Source organism: Miniopterus schreibersii, assembly GCF_964146895.1.
Source record: "Miniopterus schreibersii genome assembly, chromosome: 17".
Taxonomy (NCBI): domain Eukaryota; kingdom Metazoa; phylum Chordata; class Mammalia; order Chiroptera; family Miniopteridae; genus Miniopterus; species Miniopterus schreibersii.
This window is the reverse complement of record NC_138117.1, coordinates 4,692,085-4,713,169: the sequence shown is the minus strand read 5'-3', so window position 1 is coordinate 4,713,169 and position 21,085 is coordinate 4,692,085. Positions and strand designations below refer to the sequence as shown.

General features: G+C 46.3%; 1 protein-coding gene across 1 annotated transcript in view; it reads right to left on the bottom strand.

The window, feature by feature from the left end:
• Window positions 1-13,544, bottom strand: part of CPQ (carboxypeptidase Q) — a 204,663-nt gene extending 191,119 nt beyond the window's left edge. Inside the window, exon 1 of the mRNA XM_081116483.1 lies at window positions 13,470-13,544. The gene's annotated coding sequence lies outside the window, so the exon portion shown is untranslated. The remainder of the gene's footprint in view (window positions 1-13,469) is intronic.
• Window positions 13,545-21,085: the final 7,541 nt, after the last annotated feature.

Sequence of the window (21,085 nt, the reverse complement as noted above, 5' to 3'; positions counted from 1 at the left end):
TACTCAGAGGGCAAAGTGAGCTTTCTATCCTGCCTGAGAGTTTGGTTTAACCGCATTGCAATACCAAAATGGGGGGAAATGTGTTCATGTTTCTTCATGCCTGCTTAAAATTCCACTGTTCTTTTTTTAAAAGAAACTAAAATCGAGAATCCTCCTTCACTCATAAACCTGCACCTCTTGTCCAAAGAGAACTCCTTCCCACCTCAACGCCCCCAGCCTACCCACCACCACCATATGGACTCTCCTACTTCTTTCACAGTCATTCTAATGAACAGCGGACTTGCGCCTGCCTTCCTGAGGCATTTCATGGAATGCCACTATGGTATTGCCGAGGCAAGCCATGGTCTTGGGAGAATGTATTGTCACTGAGCTCAAAGGTTTTTAATTTCTGTTTTCTCCTACATTGGTGACGATCCCAGAAGGTGACGGTTGCACAAAATAGGAAAACTCAATAGCAAGACCATTAGAGCAATTTAAAATTTACAAAAAACTATAAAAAGATGTAGGTGATGACTAGTCTATAAAAAATCAAAATAATTTCCTCCTCTCTAACTTCTCTGGGGTTCATTCACAGCACTGATATAATGACACCTGAAGAGAGAGAGAGGAAGGGAGAGGGAGGGAAAGAGAAAAGCATCCATGAGAGAGAAACATCAATCAGATGACTCCTGCGTGCCCCCTACTGGTGATCAAGCCCACAACCCAGACATGTGCCCTCACTGAGAATCGAACCCAGGTCTCCCAGCAGCATCCCAATTTTAGCCCAGTAAAACCAGTGTCAGATTTCCAACCTACAGAACTATAAGATAATAAAATCATTAAATAAAATGGTTGCTTCAGCCATTAAGTTTATGGTAATTTTTTAAATAGCAGCAATGGAAAGTGAATACAATTATCTAGAACTGTGCTATCTCATATAGTAGCTGCTATCCACATGTTATTATTTAGGCTCATTAAAATAAAATTAAAATTCAATTCCTCAGTCACAATAGCCACATTCCCAGTGATCAATAGCCCCCTGTGGCTAGTGGCTACTGTATTGGACAATGAAGACAAACAATTCTATTATCACAGAAATTTCTATTAGACAACAGTGCTTCTTCAGGGTCTGTCCTCAATTGTGCTTCAAGGTCTATAACTTTGTGCAGGGCTATTTTTAAAACTATAACCCTCTTTTTGCTTCCTATATTAAAAGAAAAAACTATGTCTCCAGGAGAAAAGAAACAAAATGCTGTAGATACAATGAAATCAAGCAGGTTCTGGGCCTCTAACACATGAACAATTGGACATAAACTTTTTTGGGTTAAGAGAAGAGGTCCGAGATAAATACACATATCTGAGGGACAGCACTGTAGATGGTATTGGAGGTCAACAGCATTAATGAAATGGTCTAGGGAGAGAGTACAGAGTTAAGAAGAGGATTTCATTCAGTCTGAACCTTGAGGAACTTTAACTTTTAAAAACTTGATAAAGAAGGGTGAACGGGGAGAAGTCTGATTATTGACACTGTATTTCTATGGCCTCTCAAAACAGTTCTGTTGCCAGTTGCCCCAAGTTAGTTTCATCCACCTTGAGCCTACCTCTGTGATGGGATTCAATTTCATTTGCTCTATTTTAATCATGAATTTTCTTGTCTGTTCTTTCTATTGTCTTTGAGAGCAGGGACTTTGTTTCTTAAAATGATGCTTGAAACCCTATCATGGGCCTATTATAAGAAAGAAATGCCATTACGGTTTTGCTGAGTCAAACCATGGGTTTGGGAGAATGTGCTGTCATTGAGCTCAAAGGTTTTTAATTTCCGTTTTCTCCTACTTTGGTGACGATTCCAGAAGGTCATGGTTGCACAAAATAGGAAAACTGAATAGCAGGACCATTAGTACAATTTAAAATTTACAAAAGACTATAAAAGGATGTAAGTAATGACTATTCCATTAAAAATCAAAATCATTTCCTCTATCACATTTCTGAGTTTCATTCATGTACTGATATAATGACACCTGGAGATGTAAAACACCTAGTGTCAATGAACGAGGTCGTGTTACTCAAAAGTATGCTACTGCTTATGAATCATAACTTCCCCCTTTAACATTAAGCTGTCATTTTAAATGTACGCCTTCAAGTGTTTTAAAGTTTGGCCTCCACTCATGTGTACAGAACTTCCCATTCACCTTCTTTGAAATCAGTGAAATTTATTTTGCTGGAAGTCTTTCTCTAACTTAGCCCCTATTTCAGCTACACTCTCTACCTCTGTGCCCTCCAGGCCCTGACCCCAGTTCTCAGGAGCTAAGCCCCAGTTTTCTCCAGCAACATGCAAGTCATGCTGCTGCTTCTCCCCAAAGCTAACAAAATGCTCAATCATGCAAGTCACTTGGAGATGAGAAATATCACAGGCACCACAAAAGATAACAGACACAGGCTGAAGAACACCTACCTGGCTTAAAACAACGGAGTCATTGGTTCAAAACCAGGGACTAAAGAAATATTCCACAGGTCAAGTAAGCATAAAGTTTCAGAGGTCAAAAACAAACAGTGAGTCTTAAAAAGAAACTCAAGCAGCAAAGTCCAGAGAGCAAGGACTGGGTGACCAGCAGACACGGCTTCATTGTTTGCTTCAGCCCAGAAACAAACACCGAGCATGGGGACAGGAGGCTTATCTAGCACAGGAACCCCGCAAGGGGGGAGAAAGGCCCACTGACCTTCACACACTGGTCACATGATCATTAAATCCATTATCCCAAAATACAGAAACCTCATTGCCAAAGTTAACAGTTCTATGACATGGGATAAAGCATCTCATAATGGAAAATGAAGAAGAGGGCTGGAAATCACACAAAACATTATTAAATCCTTAGTAAAACAATGCCTGTAATTGTTTTACCCCAATGCTCCTGGAATTCTTTGGGGGGGGGGGGAACAAGGGTTTCTGATAAAGTCAGGGGGAAGGGGCCGTAGGCAGTCAGGAGAGAGAGGGAAAAGAGGGAAAGGCCTACGGGTAGACCTGAGCAGGCCAAGCTCCACACTGGTGAGGTGGGCACCAGATTTTCTGCTGCAGCAGCTTCTGGGAGTAACTTCTAGCAGCCCCAGGTCTTAGAGTGGGAACAAATCCATGCAAAGACAGCACACATGAAGAACTGGGCCTCCTCCCCCTCAGAAAGTTTCCCATCTGCTCGCTGCTGCCTGAAATCCCCATTTCACAGCTACAGACAAAAATGCTTAAAATAACAGTGTCTACGGTCTACCATGCAGAGAAGCTATGTGAGGAAAACTGTCCTTACTCATCTCTCCTAAGGAAGATCTTTATTCCCATTCAGACAGACACATTCCACATCTAATAAGCAGTCAGGGTGCGAGGTGTCAGGGTTTCAAGCATGATTTTGAGATGAAGTCCCTACTCTCAAAGACAATACAAAGGACAGACAAGAAAATTTGAGATTAAATTAGTCGTCCGGGCGTGGCTCAGCGGTTGAGCATTGACCCATGACCCAGGAGATCGCAGTTCGGTTCCTGGTCAGGGCACATGCCCAGGTTGTGGGCTCGATCCCCAGTCAGGGGCGTGCAGGAGGCAGCCAATCAATGACTCTCTCATCATTGATGTTTCTCTCTCTCTCCCTCTCCCTTCCTCTACCTGAAATCAATAAAAATATATTTAAAAAAATAATAATAGAGTAAATCAAATTGAATCCCATAAACGAGATAGTTTCAAGGTGGATGAAACTAACTTTGGGCAACTGACAACAGAACTGTTTAGGAAGGCCATAGAAATACAGCATCAATAATTTAGCCCCCTCTCCTTTTAAGATTCTCTCCTGTTCACCCTTCTTTATCAAGTCGTTAAAAGTTAAAGTTCCTCAGGCTCAAATGGAATGAAATCCTGTTTTTCTTAACTCTGTACTCTCTCCCTAGACCATTTCATTAATGCTGTTGACCTCCAATACCATCTACAATGCTGTCCCTCAGATATGTGCATTCATCTCAGACCTCTTCTCGAACCCCAAAATAGTTACATCCAGTTATCTACTTGACATCCTCAACTGGATGTTTCACAGGTACTTTGGATCCAAGATTTCCAAACTGAACACCTGCTCTTGAAGACCATGAACAGTCACAGTTGGCTGTCTCCCTTCAATCTGTAGAGCAACGAGATTGGTTTTCTATTTACAGCTCAACTGCTTACTATTGTCTTAGGATAAAACTCCAAATCCCTACACACAGCCTCTTCATCCTGAAATGCCTTGCCCTCTCCTATCATCACAGGCTCATCTCATGCATTCTCCTACTCTTGAACCCCAGATATGTTGGCTTATCTCACATACTCCAACATGCCATGCTTTGTCCTGATCCCTCTGCCTGGAATACACCCTCCTTGCCCCTTTTAGTTACTTTTTACTTCTTCAAAGTTCATCTCAATCAGTGTTTCTTTAAAGATCCATTCCCTGCACTAAGTCAAAACCTCTAGGAATGCACTTCCTAGAGTATAGTATAACCATAATTATAATTAAATAAGAACATTTGTTTAGCATCTACTATTGAACTAAACACTATTCCAGGTGATGGAGATCCAGCAACAGAAGAGAGAAACAAGGTCTCTGCCAAGGACACACTGACCATCCGCAGGGAGAGGAGCCTTCCTGTCGACTCGGGAGCCCTGCATGTGCCCCTTTCCATGCCAGCAAGGGCCTAGGCTGTCGCCATCTTGCCAGCACGGCTTCAGTTTTCAGCAGGTCACCAAAGCAGCGAGGCCCCAGACAGAACAGATAGACAAGGGACACGATGAGAAAGTGACAAATCCAAAGCTGGGCCTCCGCAAAGCAAACCGCCCGCATGCATGTCTGAGCCGGAGGAAGTGGACAGGAAGTTTGGACCAGAGCCCATGAGCAGAAGGGAAGAGACACAATGGCCATTGTACAAACCACAGTTCCTCGGGTTGGGGGTAGGGAACGGGTCGGGGCAGAGACGCTCAAGCCAAACCCAAGTGGTGGGCCTTTAGCTGGCAACATGAAAACCCCCTCCTGCCAAGGTTGCCAAGGAGCAGGCTCATAAGGCCAAGACTATGTTATTCAGAGCATCCTCGCAGTGAAATGTGTGTGGCACATTTGGGGGTGTCAGAGCCCTGTCTCAGATCTCTTTGGCGCTTCTTCATCATTCTGATCAGACAAGAGGCCCCTTTTCATGGTTTTCATAGTTATCAGCTTTCAGTGAGATACATTTAAACTTTCAAACTGAGCAGAAAAATACTTTGAAAATGCACTGGCCTTCATTGGAAAAGGTACTTAGAAAATACCAACTACTTATTTGATTCGACACATCTAACTACTACAAACCACATTTGATAGCTCTGTCGGCCAGCCGTCCTTGATTTAACAGGTCTGTGTCCAGCGATAATGACCATCACCATCCCCACCGCCAAGGATCTGTGCTCAGGGATCACACTAGACGCTTTCCAGAATTTATTTCATTTCATCTTCCTCCAAATTCCTGGGAGGTTGATGTTACAACCCATCCCCCATTTTACAGTTAAGGAAACTGTGGAAAGTAATTTACCAAAAGTCATGTGGAAAGTAAGTGGCTGAACAAGGAACCAAACCCAAGTCGTTGGGACTGTAATAGCTGTATTCCTTCTACGATATTGTACACAACCAGGTAATTGCACGGTCTGAACTCAATGGGTAACTTGAAATGATTTGATTTTCCACAGTCCCTCCTGCCAGCTGGGCTGTAGTACATTAGGGTCCCTTAATAAACCTGAGGAGGGTCCACTGCCACCCAGTCTCTGGTGCTTTGTCACAGCAGCCAGAACTGACTAAGACACCTCCTCACCTGCAGTCTGTCTGTACTTCTACACACCCAACTCACCATTTCAGGACCTTTTGAATTTTTTCTGTACTTGCTCCAGGGTTCATGATTCCACCATCAATATTTACATAATTATGCCAAATGTCTCCACTATAGACTAAGGCTGTCTGATCTCAACTAGGTCATCTGCATTTCCTTACAACCATTATATTTATCTTCAGCTGACCCCTATCAAATTTCCCAGAGCAGCTGGTACAAAGTTTTTCCATTCCCCTTAAGCCCCAAATTCCACCCCTATTCCCCTCATGTTCAACAAAAGCTCTCCTCGTCTACGTAAGCGAGGAGACAATATCATGACCACGCGATGCCTTGGCTTTCTTCATGCTCACCTCAAAACTATAGCCCTCAGCTCACGTCTCAGTGAAAGAACTGCCCACCCTCCTTTCCAAAGCCACATGTTTTCTTCACAGCCTATCAACTACCTAATTCTCCCTCTCCCTGGCCCCTTCCCTTCACCACAGAGGAATGCTTAAACCTCCTCACAGGTACTGAGCATTTACAGAGGGGCCACTGCTACTGTACGCAGTTCACATAGGTCGTTCTATTTAATCCTGATGAGAACCTCTGGTGCTCCCGTTGTTACACTCCCTATTTTATGAGTAGGAAACTCAAGCTAGTAGAATTGCGAAATTTACTCAAGGTCACAAAGTTTCCCTCTAACTTCCTCATTCAGTCCTTACGAGAATTACATTTTTTAAAACGTATCAATAGAGCCTTTTTCTCAGCTGCTATCACTTTTATAATTTTTAAGCACTACAAGTTTAGAACTGTACAAAAGAAACTAGAGCCCTCGGTAGGCTTTTGGGGGTTTGAAAAGCACTCCCCCCCCGGATATTTTCCTTGAGCTACCTAACCTGATGCCATAGCGCACAGCTTGGCACAGTCTCCGTGGCTTTTGAGAAGAATTTTTCCTGAATAAGGACAAGATATCGGGTCCACAAAGGAAGGGCACACTAACAGTATCAGCTGCAACTGCTTCCCCTTCAGAAAGGCCAGGCTGACACCAGGTCAGCTGCGGAAACAAACCTCTCTCCCATTGACAAGTGTTTAATTGGACATTTGGAGAGTCTAATGTCATGTATGCAGATGCAAATGTTTGAAGGGCTGTTTACAGTGTAGCCTGTGCCAGGCAGGCCCCAGTGCCAAGCCAGCACACAGCCGCCCATTATTCCGCCGGGCTCGGCTCCTACAGAGTCTCCGGGCTCCCTGAGCCCTGTAAATTTCCACATCCAAAGGCTCATCCCTGTTTTCCAAGTGGATTCCTCCTTCCCCCACGAGCGGGCTGAGTCCTTCCTCTGCCCTCGTTCAGAAAAGGCTTTGGAGAAATGATTTGCGAGGCGATTATTCCATCTCTGCAAAGTGTGGGGCTGAAGCTTTAGTAGTTTTGGGAAACTCACAAAGAGGAAACGCCACATTCTACACACACATATATACATGTATATCATAAACATAGATTCATATATAATAACTATATTTGAATAATATTAAATATATCATTTTCTGAAACTTTCTATATGCCTGTTCACCCTCAGGAATTATAGTCTTCAACCTCATTAGCTATATTAGTCAAATCTTACCATTTGTCTTTTGTATACAACCATTTGGCTTTTGTCTACTTGATTTGTCATGTAAACAACAGATTTTGCGGTCTCCTGCAAATTGTTTTGGTCATTTTCTCACTTCTAACCATTTCCTTTATATATTTTGAGGACAAGTATTTATAAATATTTGGTCCACAAAAAGACACAGCTATCCTGTCTTCCTCACAGATTCTATCTTTTATCAATACAAAATACTCTGGCTCTAATTTAATACTCTTTGCTTTGAATTATACTTGGTTTCATTTTAACAATGATGTGGAACTCAAGGCCCATAAGAGTTTCTGGTCTCCCCACCCCGGCGCACTGTGTTGGTGAGTTTACATTCATCACCCTGTCTTGTGGGTCCCACCATCAGACCAGGGGCAGTACCAGTGCTGGGTTTGTCTCTCCGTTTCCCCGCTGAGCTTCGCCCTCCCCAGTGTCCTACTTACAGGTGCTTGGTAAGCAGTAAAGGTAGCTAGATGGGATTTAACTGCCAATCATTATGTTCAATATGTTTTCAATGGTCTCTAATGATTAGGGGATCCAACTCCAATCCTCATCTTCATATGTGATTCTCAAGTTAGAAAAGTCGTCACAGCCCTGGCCGGTTGGCACATCCCCTGTCCACCACAAGGTTGCCATTTGTTTCTGGTCACAGCAGATATACAGGTTGCAGTCCAATCCCCCATTGGGGCACCTATGGGAGATTGTCTCTCACATCAATGTTTCTCTGTCTCTCTCACTTCCCCTCTCTCTAAAAACCCATGAAAATATATCCTCAGGTAGGGAGAAAAAAAGAAAGAAGTTTTCACGTGTAACCTAATCAATGCAGGTGTGGCTTATTGCAGATGTATCTTGCTTTAAGCAAACCCCATATTTGAAAATCTGAATTTATCCAACAATATCTTAAGGAGTGATTAAGTTCACTTTATAAAGGGGATATTTGCCTCAGAGAAGATGTAGTCATAAGACTGCTTTCTAGCATAGACTTCTACTGTATTGAAAGTGTCATTCAATTTCCATGGATATTCTCTACATATGACCCTTCATGACCATCCCTACTACGGGTGGCAGAGTTGCTGCTAAGGATCCTCTGCCTCTCACCCCGCAGATCTTGGCTTGTTGGCCCTCAAATACCATCTATTTTACTTTTACATAATGTGGCGTGGTGGGGGGTGGAAAGGGCCCGCTGCAGAAGGCCAGGGTCCAAGGCAAAGCAAGGCTCTGGTACAACGAACAGAACAGGGGATTGAACATCTTGCCAGCCACAGGATGTGAGGCAAGCTCGGCCTCCTAAACACCCAGATTTTCAGTTTATGAAAAAAAGAGAATAGTGCCTGGATGCACCTGCTTCTGAAGGTTCACGTAACAATCAAATTGTTAAACTATTTTAAAGTGTAAGGCGCTACACTAATAAATTCTCTTTTTCCAAGCAAGTCGAATCCACAACACGCCGAGAACGCCGCGCCAGTCTGCCTGCGGTGGGAGCAGCTATTTGCCCTACAATCCACTCAGTGGGCTGGAAATCCCTCCCGACAACTCTTTTTCATTTCAGCTTCCTCCGTCTTTGTTGTTCTTCCCTTAGTTCCAAATCTCCCAGCACTTTCTCTGCACAGTAACATCAAAGCCTGTGCCCGGCCCCTCGGAACCACCCGTTTGTCTCTCCCTGACACGCTGGCTGAGATGAGACGTCAAAGCCTGTGCCATTCTCACTAAGGCAGCGCAGTCTGTGGCAGGGCCGGCCCGCGCTTCTCTGTATCCAGCTCTGCCCATGCCTGTGTCCTTACGCAGCCGGCCTCTCTGCTACGTTCCTGCCATCTGTCCTTCTTTGTCCCTCTCAGCTACTCCCCTCGGCTTTGCTCTATTTTGGTTTCTCTTGGTGGTTTACCAGAACCCCTCGTTGTTTAAGTGTGCACCCATTTTCCTTCCCGGCAACTTACACAACAGAGGTCCAGAGGACGTACCTTAAATAGGATGTAACGGTCATCAGGCAAGGCTGATGCGTGTGTGTTTGCCTTCCCTTCGTTTTAAGTGACTTACAGAACCGACCTGTCCTTTTTAGGCGGAGGGCCTGGCATAACCACTGGCAGTTCTCAACTGTGTGATGTCATAGTACAGCCGCAGTCACAGCTGTATCCTGGGGCTCCCTCCTGAACGTTCCGCAGTTACCTCCGCTCGCTGTCTTTCTCCCCAGGGCTCCCCCTCATCTTCTATCTGGTGTCCTCAGTAGTGGCATCTCCATTCACCCCGTCAAGTTATTCCAGAATCTCAGAACTATTTCCCACCGTTATTTCCATCATCCAGCCAGTCACTGAATCCTACCCTTTCTATTTTCGGAGCATCTCTCAAACCTATGTTAGTTTAGACCCCATTCCTACTTCATTTGGAATATAATGACATTTTCGTCTGGCCTCCTGGCTTTTCCCTCACCAGTTCCTGCGCAACATTACTCATGGAGCTGCTTTCTAAAGAATCCGTGTAGCATCCTCTGCTTGAAAATTCAGCTTAAAGAAACTCATAAAAAAAGATGATGCAGGCTGTCATAAAACGTGAATAGTGTGGCACTCAAGGATCTTCATTCTCTGGCCCCAACCTCGCAAGGCCTCTCCCCTGCAGCGGTCTCGTCCTGGGGGAGCCACACTCACGCTCGCCTCACTTCCCTTGCCCATGTAGCTCTCTCTGCTTGGAGCATCCCTCCCCCTTCCTTGGTTTCTAGGCTTCAAAATCCACCTACTTGAAGCTGTCCTCAGCTCTGCCCATACCTCTTTCATGAGTGGCAACTACTTCTACATCACCTGTGGTATAATTATGTGGGGATGGGTCGCTTTCCTTTCCTACTTAAACTCAGCAGCTCTTTCATCTTTATCTGGCACATGGTACACACTCAAGAAAGGGTTACTGAAATTAATACGTGCTGAATAAAATAACTAAAGAAAAACCCCAGACATCTAGAAGCGCGCCGGCTTTGCTGCATTAAAGAAACAGGGCTCAGGAGTAAAGAGAAAGGACTAGTAATCTGGCTACAGCCAACACGTGAACGGGTTGTTTGTTTTTAAAAGCTAAGTGGTTTAGGGAGGGAAGGGGGAGAAGAAAGTACATTTTAAAGTTCTGGCTCCAGGGCAAGCAATAAAAATCGTTGCTTTAATGTTTTTTTCATAATATTGTGAGCAATGAGAAGGTCTATTCCATCGCACCAGCCTTCAGGGCCTAAAATTCCAGCCTCCTGAGCTAAATCAAACTGGCATCAGCTCTCCGTTTCTCAGGTGGCCGCAATCGGTCTCTGCCTTCCGCGAGGCTAAACCTGACTGACAAAGGAGAAGCAAAAGAATTTCCCACTTATTTTATGAGCCCTTCCTTTGCTCTTGCTGGGTAATTATATGGGTCCTGGAGACGTATCTGGCCTTCTTGTCCCTGCGTTACAGGGGTGCAGGCATCGTTCCTTGTCTGCATTAGTTGACTTTCTTACAAAGAAAGCGGTTGGTGAGTGGACATGAACCTGTGCAGGCACATAAGAAGGTACATCGCTTGGTATCATCCGGGAGCACAGCATCCTGCTCATTGTATATTATATAACTTTATTGTATTTTATTTAATATGTGATAATTTTACAATAATTTTAGAATAAATTCAAATATTTAACATTAAAAAAGAGGTAGGGAGGTAGCACCAAACCAAGGACATCAAGCTAGCCCAAGAAATAACACTGCTTGCTACTCATAGTTCAAAGCCCTTAAGTGCCACTCACTATGTGAGCTCTTGATGTCACCCATTTTATACCTAAATTGGTAAATTTGAACAGGTTTAAAATTAGGAAGCATGTGCATCTAGGTCAAAGTATCAAAGTCTACCCGAGTCCTAATGGAACTCAACAATTTTCAAAGTGATATAAAGACCAGTTCTCTGTAATTCGATCTTAACCCTTCCGCACCAGGCTCCCATCCAAAATTCACTTACCCACAATGCCCCAGAGTTTGCGTGTGTGTATCTATATCTCGTGGAACACAAACAGAGACCACATTCTCCAACATCACACAGACTTTCCCTGGGTCGTCTCTCCGTTTGGGAGAAACTCTGCCTCCATCTGTCTGTGCTTTGAGTACCTTTCTCATTTTCCAAGCACCGTTTCCACTTAGGAAGGTTGACTAGGGATTAAAACAGTACTTAGCTCTTGGGCTTATACTAAGAATTAAATGGGGCAATATAAGTAAAAATATACATACAGCAATGGTTGGTGGGCGGTCAGTGCCCCATAAGTATCAGCTTTGTCACATTCCATGCATGAAAGCATGTGATCCTATATCTGGCTCTTTGGGAAAGGAGTCCAAGAAAGTTGGTTTCTTTCACCAAACACTACATTTGGCTCCATGTCTCCCAACAGACTTGAAATAACTGAACTAGGTAACATTAATTTTATTTAACTTAAAACTTTTGGGGTTTTGTTTTTGTTAAATATAGTATGCAAAATACATTTTAATATGTGTGCAGAATGACTTTTTAAGTGCTTTTTAAAAATCTCTAAGGTCCTTCCAGCTCCAAAATGCTGTGATCTATGATAACTAATCTCAAATGCATGCAAATTAATAGTGTTTTAATTCCCTGGATATAATGGAAATATATGGTGCTGTCAGGCTGAGTTGCATGGAAAAGCAAGTTAGGCCCGGGACTGGGAGCCTGTGACAGTGCAGGATAAAATGCTGCCGGCCTTTCTCCCCACAGCCAAGGGTCAGTTATTCTTGTCTTGAGCTCCCAGGTCCTTTCGAAGCCGATCTGGAGAGAAAGAGGCGTGCACTGCAATTGCAGAGAGGAAAGGAGGCCACCACTGTATAGATTGCCAAGCAGAGCAGCTGACCTAAACGGAGCTCCACAAGTCACCTGCCATCTCACCCTTTACTCCTGATAAAGGAGAGGATCCTAAAAGTCTAACTCAGGAAGGGGCCCCGCCTGAGATTAAGAAACTGAGAACTAAAGAGATCAAGTGACAAGTCCGAAGTCATCGGCTTTTCCGGAACCTGGGCCTGGAGGCCTAGAACTGACGCAGTGACCAACCATAGTAAAAGTAGTCTCGACCTACGGAACTTCCAAAGTGTCCACATACAGGTGAGTGTCTCTGTCCCTCTCTGGACTATGTATAATCAGCCGCCTTCTGTCACCCGCAAACCAGCCGGTACCGCCTCGGGAAAACAAGACTCATCCTAACCCTGAATTCGCGAGAAATGTCTGGCTTTACGAAGAAGTTACTAAAAGCCTTCATGCAGTTCTTCCTTTAGATTCACCCTTACCTTTGAGATACATTAAATGATATTACGGTGACAATGATTCCCCCAAAGCCCAAAGTAGAAAACAAAACACAGGCCAGAAAAGGCCTGGGCGTCTTTGAAGGAACACATACACGAAACTACCTAACTGGGAACAGGCGGGGTGCTTCTGTGACTGTAGAGCGCTGGCTGCGTGGCCACAACACTGTGGCTGCATTTACAGAAGCACGACGCCTGCAGCTTTGGGGAAACTGTCCCAGAGGAGGCGGGCAGGCCTGTGCCCACCGGCTCCCCTCGCGGGCCCGCACCTGCCCGGCCCGTCACCTGCGCTCCGCCCCCCGGGCTCCGCTCGCCTCTCCCGCGCCGCCCTCGCGCCTGCGGTGACGCGCGGGCCCTGCTGGGGACCTGGAAAGGCAACTCAGCGCCCGCGAGCGGCGCCTGGACGGCACCCGAAGTGAAAGGACAAGGGAGCCGGCCGAAGACCCTCAAAGGGGCGGGACAAAGCGCCTGGAGGCCGGGGCAGCGTCTGCTCCGGGCGGGGAGAGGCGGGCACCCGGCGGCGCGGGCGGGCCAGGGCAGGGGCGCGGGCGGGAGCCCCCCGGGGCGCGCTCGCGGCGGGTCCGCGCCTCCCGCTCCGTCCCCAGGCCCGCAGCCTCCCCGGGTCAGGGCCCCGGGCCCCCTCCCAGCCCCGTGCTCCGGGCGCGCGCTCGACCACCCCCGGCGGGCACCCAGGCCTGGGCCGGGCAGCGCGGGCACGGCGGGCGGGGCGCGAACGCACCTGTGCGGCCGCGGGGCGGCGGAGGCGGCGAGGCCCCGGGCAGGCTGGCAGCCGGGCCGGCGGGGAGGGGCTCCAGCAGCCGGTGGCCGCGGCCGGAAGGCGGGACGGGGCGGGCGGGGCGCGCGGGGCGCAGCGTGGGGGGCGGGCGCCGCCTCCAACTCGGCCCGGCTTCCTGGGGCTGGGGGCGCACGGGACTCGCGCGTCCCCGGGGCGCGCGGCGTGCCGGCGGCTGTGGCCGCGGGGGGCTCGTGCTTGGCCCCCCGCGGTGCAGGAGGGAGGCGAGGGGCTGTGGCGCGGGAAGGGAGCCACGGAAGGTTTTGGCGGCGCCGAGCCCGGCTGAGGGCGCCTGGAAAGCGCAGGCTTTGCGCGCTGTCGATCCCGCCCACGGGCATTATGATTAAACCGTTATCTCCCCGTCCTGTTAGGCAGCGTTGAAACCAGACGGAGAGATGGGGGAGAGTCTTCTCTTTATTCCATGCCCTGATGACAGGAGGGCGCCCAGGAGAAAGGGGACCCTCTGCTCACCAGCGTGGCTCATCTCAAGGCCCACGCCCTGCTGGCCGCAAAGGGTGTGCCCACGTGCTCTCAACCGCCCGTGTTTTGATAAGTTTGCATTCCTTGTTTAACACTGTCACACACAAACAGTGATCTGTGAGCAACACAGAGCAATCCAGCTCCCTCCTCAACCAGAAAAAAAATTTTTTTTTTTTTAATTTAAAAAGAAAAGCCACCTGCCCACTGGGGGGGGAAGCAGGGAACACGCAATGTGCATTTATCTGCATACAGAGGTACCTAACCCTCAGCTGACAATCTCTGTAAACCTCTAGTGACCCTGTGGCCCACGGAATAAAGGATGACCTCTGCGACATCCAAGCTTCCAGGAAGCTCCATGGAATTACTTTTCCTCAGACCATCTGGGGTGAAGGACAAGTGTTTATCATTTCCAGTCTGTCACGGGCTGTCAGTTTTGTAGGATGCGATTTAAAACTTGCTAGAAAAAGTGAAAATAAAAAGACCAAAAAATCTACAAGCCCCGTTTTTATCTCTAGCACGCAAGTATCCGAGTATAAACTTCCTGTCGATTTTTTTGTTTTCTTTTACTTTCTCAGTTTTTACTTTCAGTTTCGATATTTATCTCATCAGGGACCAGGGAAGACTGTTGGTAGATTGCACCGATAACCACCCTGTAAGTGGCACTGACGGGATGTTCCCTAGATGTGTCAGATGCTTATGGACGTCTGCGGCTTTCCTTCTGTTACCCTTTCAGAGCTGATCAAAGTTCTTCTCGCTCAAGGTTCAACTCATAATGTGATAAAAATAAGAGCTTAACAATTATCGTGTGCTTTATGCTAAGACTTTACATGCATGAACTGTGAATTCTTATCAACCCTATGAGCTGGGTATTATTATTGTTAGTATTATTATTATTATTTTCCCCCTTTACAGAAGAAGACATTGAGGGTCAGAGAGGTCAAATTAGATAACTAGTGAGGGACAAAGTTAGCATCCTGAACTGCGCAGGCCTGATTCCAGAGCCCTGGGCCCTCCTCCATAAAGCCTCCCTCTGGCGGAGGTTAATCACTCCTGCTCCTACCTCTGCCACAAGACCTCACCCCCCCCACACTGTTTTTATTCACGTCTGTATCCTGCACAGAGCTTTAAGCTTCAGTGTCATTTGCGTATCTCCACAGCTCTTAGTGCGACTCTCTGCAGCTGGCCCATCCTGCATGCCCTCCACTCCGCTCATAAGAACCACGAGAAACCGAGCCCACCCTCCCCTCTGCGCTGCCACCGTCTTTTGTGCTGACTTCATGCTATGTTACAACTCTTTGGCCTGCATCCCCTATCAGACCAGGCCAGCCGCGACCTTCGGCTATCTTACAAAGATGTTTTTATTTATTTAATCAAACAAGCACTGCAGTGCTTCACCTCACCTTGTTCCTTCCTCAACCCCAACTTATTTTTCAGATTTTAACTTAGGAAAACCTTCGTAGACTAGATCGAATATGCTATTAAAAGGATTTTTAGTTCTTAACATAATTATATTTCCTTTTTTCTTTATGTGAATATTTGAATAAGGCAGGTGTCCCCTTTCAACACTGTAAACTCCAGGATGGCAGGGACTATATTTGCCCACCTCTCTGTCCTCAGCAACTAGAACGGTATCTGGCATGTAGCAGGCAGCGAGTGAGTAATGTTCATTCAATGAATAAAGAAATAAGTGGCGTTCAGAGTGTTATGAAAATACAGGAGGGGCACAGTGCGGTGCTGGGAAATATTTACCACCCAGTTTTGGGTTTTTGACAAAGCTCTGATGTGTACCATTTGCCACTTTCTGTGATGTACTCGCACCGTGGCCAGTTTTGAGATGCCAACACCAAGTCGCGCAATGCTGGGGTTGGGAAGTGATGTGAGCGATCGGCTCCGGGAGCCTGTACCAGCTGGCTCCGGCGCACGGAAGGGCAGAAAGTGGCACACAGAGCCCAGGCAAGCAGCCCGGAGAGCTAAGCTGAGAGCTGGAGGATGAACAGAAGACCGATCTGGCAGGTGGAGACATGAAGGAGATAGGGTGGAGTCTTCCAGACCGATGAAGGAAAGTGGAAGTTGCCCTATTTGAAAACATCTTTCCTAGCCCTAGAAAGGTCATATGTGTGTGTGTGTGGGGGGGGGGGAATGTAGCCAACTAAAGAGGGAGGCAGAGTTGAGCGGACACCAGATGGAAAGCACTGTATCATTTAAACCCAAAGATGTCCTGTGCTCCTGAAGCTGATTTGCCCCTGTCAGCTACATGCACTCATAAACTCCTTTTCCTAAATTTAAGCTTATTTGAGTTAGAGTTTCTGTTATTTGCTTCCAAAAAGTCCTGACTTCCCAGTGCCTCTCTTGGTTTGGTTACCCTACCAGCTCTCTCATTGCCCAGGGCTAAGGCTGCTGAGAAACTGTAAACAGCTCCTGCATTCATGTCCCAGTGGGTCAGAAAATTGCTCCGGGTTCCACTCCGTACTCTCCACTCTAAAGCTTCCTGCTCTGGTTTCTTATCTCCTCTTCCGTCCTGTGGTCCAGCACTTGGCTCTCTTCGGATTCACACTTCATGGTACACCGAGCCTGGCCTATTTCAGGTATCGCCCCGAGGGCGGTTCCTCCCCAAACCTGGGCCGCACCCTTTCCATGCTGCGCTATGCGAGGACAGCCCCAGGAAACTAATACAGCTCCCTACTGATTATTAGCAAAATGGCATTTCTCCTCACCAAATCCTTTGGGAATCTTTTCCTGTCTCTCCCTCTCTCAAAAAATAGCCACAGAAAGGAAACCAGTGGCGTTTGTGGGATTACTACCAAGCACATTCTTCTCATTCAGCCAGTAATTGAGGAATGGAGCCGGGGGCTCGGTCACTGGTGGGAGAGGTTAGCAGTGAAACACGTACCAATATTTCTTTCCTCCAGAGTCAGTTATGGTCCCTCTTCCTCCCTTACTTTCCCTTCCTCTCTCCTTCCTGAAAAATCTATGCAAAAGTCACTCGATGGAACTGAGCAGGTGGAGCGTGCATGTGTGTGGATGGGCGGGGGCAAGCGTGGTGGCCTGAACGGTGCGGACCCTGAGCGGGAGGAGGCGGGTATCCACATGAAGGCCAAGCCTGGCACCAGGTAGCCTGGCCCGTGAAGGGAGAGGTGTGCATTCCAGTGGAGGGACTGTTGGTGTGAGAAGTTGCAAGCTGAGTGGGATAAGGTGAGTCTCCACGTGGAAGGGTGACCCTGTGCGAGGTGTCATAGCCAGAGCAGGGCGAGGAGGGTGCCCCTTCTCCACAGGGACAGGTCCACAGGGCTGGTGGCTCAGCATGGTGTCAGAAGATGAGCGGGGTGAGGAAGGCAACCACATTGGGGCGGGGGTGATGCTGGCTCCGCGTGCTGGCTTCCCAATGGGGTGAGGTGAGTGCCCACACAGAAGGGTAGGGTGGCGTGGGGTGGCAGGTTTGAGCTGGGTGAATAGGGCATCCACATGGTAGGTGGGTCCAGTGTGGAATATCAGAGCACAAGTAGTGTAAGGAGGGCAGGTGGATTAATTAGAGAAGTAAATGTGTTAAGGACAATGAGGGCCAGGTGTCTCCTTGTTGAAGAAGAAATTACAATTATGGGAAGGAGAAAACTGGAGAACCCTGTGGTGTTGGATTAGAATTAGAGATGACAGTGTGAACACAGTTTTCAAGATAGATAAGTAGAGGATGGGTGGATGGATAGACAGATAAAGAAAAATAAAGTAAAAGTGTACACACACACACACACACACACGTACTTTCCCCACTTCTACGCACAGAAAGGACCTAGGAGCAGGGACACTAAAACAACAATGAGCATATGTTTTGGTTTCTAAACACTATTTTCCACTCAAAGACATCACGATCCTTGGATAAATGTCTGATTCCAGAGCTGGATTAGGGAAAGTATGAGATAAGCCTGAAACATCTTTTTTGTACCAGAAAGTAAAAAAGTGATCAAAGAATTGAGAGACATGTCACATCAAAAGAACACAGAAGCCAGCTTGAAGGGACTCCCACTGGCCAAATATGGAGCAATATAAGCATGAAAATATAGTAACAGATTATGATCCATTAAATAAAACAGAAATCTATGTGTCTATAGTGAAGTAAATAAACAAATTGAAAATACAAGAAACAGTATAAGATATTTACCTCATCTTAAAGCATCTTCCGAAAAGACACTAATCACAAAAGGAAAAATGACTGTGTGACGGATGCCACCTTAGTCAATGATTGATGTCAAGATCATCAGGAATGGGACAAATCTAAATCCCAAGCCACATGATGGGAGGCAATGACAAAAATACAGCATCAGTTCTGTGATATTTTTGCCCAAGATGCGCAGCCTGAATCTAATCACGAAAACACATCAGACAGATCTAAATGAAGGGACATTCTACAAAATAACTAGACTTTAATATCCACAAATGTCAAGGTCGTGAAAGTCAAGGGAAAATTGAAAAATGTTCCGTATCAAGGAGACTAAGGAGACACGATGCCAAAATTCAAACACAGGATTCCAGACCAGCTTCTTCATCTAAAGGAAATCATTGGGGCAACTGGAGAAACCTGAAGGGGGCCTGGGGATTAGCAGTAGTGACATATCAATGTTGATTTCCTGACTGTGGTTATGTAAAAGAAGGTCTTTTGCAGGAAATACTGAAATATCTGGATGTGATGGGGCATCATGTCAGCAACTGATTCTCATGTGCTTTCGAAATGAAAAACAAGTTGCTAGGACTGTAACTTTTCTATAAATTTGGGATTGTTTCGAAATTAAAAAAAAAAAAAAAAAAAAGGAAGTCAGAGATGCAGGACAACTGGCCCAGCCTCTTCAACAAATCTGTGTCATGAAAAAAAGGGATAGATTAAAAGGAGCTATGGGACATAACAAGCACATGGAACCACGGTCCTGGATGAGATTCAAGTTTGGATAAACAGCAAGAAAGCATGTTTTGGAGACAGTTGTGTAATGTAAATATGGTTTATTGTTAGATGAGATAAAATGTGTTGAAATGGAAAAGTGGAGATCATTGACCAGGAAAGGAAAGAAAGAAAAAAAAGCAGGTAATAGAAGTATGTGTCATGTGATCTCATTTTGTGCAAAACAAGAAATACCAATGAAGTTCTGACTTAGCACTGGTACTCACTGAGTGGCAGGGATACTTTTTTATTCTCTAAGTTTTGCTTGTTTTTATTTTCAAATATACAATAATGTACATACCCTGTTTTTGTAGCAATAGAAGATGATTTTTAAAAGTAAAGTTTAAGTAACAGAATTAGGGGAAAGGAGCCAATGGGATCAGTCTTCACAACCTTGAATAACACATTTTTATTACCTGGGACATGCCGATGTTACAGAAGACATTTTGGCAAAGTCTCCAAAGCCTTCCCTCGTCTCTAAAGTAAGGCCAGCATGCCCCATGTGTCTGAGAAGTGTGTATGGAGGAATCAGCTCACTCTAACGCCATATAGAAATGCCTGCTATCTCACCTGTAAAATGGGGACTGATACCCTGCCTCCGAAGGTGACTGGGAATTTTAAATGGGTTGATATATTTGTAAAGTGTTGAATAAATTATGGATACCAATAGCACCTTACTTATACAAATACAAAATTTGTGATCAGCTCTGTTTATTGTTTCATGAAGAGAAAAAAAGAAGCAGATATAGCCTCCCAATTTAGATTGGAACTTGGTCTTTATTTTAACCCATATTGTACTTCTGAATGCTAGGCAGTATTCTAAGTGCTTTGCAAATAATGCATTTTTAATTATCATCATAATCCTATGAGGAGGGTAGTCCTGTTGCCTTCCTCCTTTTACAGGTGAAGGAATCGAGCCACAGAGAGGTTAATTAACTTGTGGAAAGACACACAGCCAGTAAGAGGCAGGAACGGGATCAGAGCTAGGCAGTCCGAGCTCTCGGCCTCAAGCCATGCAGTCTTTCTTACCACCACATAACCAAGCACAGGTGAGAACTCCAATTCATGGACATGGTGCTTTCCAAAAGTTCACTCTGTAAGCTCACGTTTCTAGTTCTAATGCATTTCCCGCCAAAACAGTATTGCAAATTAGGTTTGGTTCCTGGGCCCACCTATTAAATAGGTTATTAAATTCACAACATTGCCAATTCAGAACAACTATGGCCTCAAGACCAGGGTCCCTCTGGGCCGAGGACGGTAAGTAGGGTTTCATCTTCCTACCCAATTCTGATCAATGACTGTGGCTGCACAGATGCTGTCTGGAGAATTCTGAGCTCGGCCTTAGCAGAAGAGCGAATAGAGTCAATTACTGATGTCTGCCAGGAGGAGGAGAGGCCCCCGAACCAGGCACTTTTAAACCCTGACAGTGAGCTGTAAGCTAAGGCTCCTGACCTTGTCTCCAGACCCTTCCCAATCTCGAGCCTGGAGGAGCCCAGGGAGTCGGGGAAGGGGACAGGGCAAGGACTTTGAGAAGGAAGAGGGGAGCAGAAACTGCTCGGCTCCAGGTTTCTGCGACAGTCGGGGGGCCTGGAGAAGTCAGCAGCACGGACTCCTCTGATGGGGCGGCGACAGCTGTTTAGAATTGCGGGGAACTGTAAGCTGAGCAGTCCTGTGTCAGCAATAGCAATGCTGGCCAAGGCCTTCCTCAGAGTTGCAAACATCACCCCGCCGAACCACACTCCAGCAAGCATAAGGGAAGCAAGGTTCTGACATCTACTCTCGTGGCATTTCCAGTTGTCGGAAGGATTAAATGACTCGTTCCAGGTCACACAGTGAGATTAGAACAGCAGCCACGAACGAACTATACACAACAGCAATGTCAGATAGGATGGAACTGAGCACATGTACCCCAGCACCACAACCCCCCAACCACCAGCTTACGCGCTGGACCAGTACAGTCGGGTTGGGGATGGGTAGGTCCTCACTCACTCTGATGAGGTTTCCAGAGAGACATCAGAATGCGAACTAGACTCTGCATGGGTTTGCTGAGGACTTATTTCTCAAGATAAACTAGAAAAAAATCATTATATAAAGCAAAGAGTGAGTCCCGAGCTCGGCTGCATCTGAGAGAGTACCGTAGCCCAGCAGGCCCCCCAAA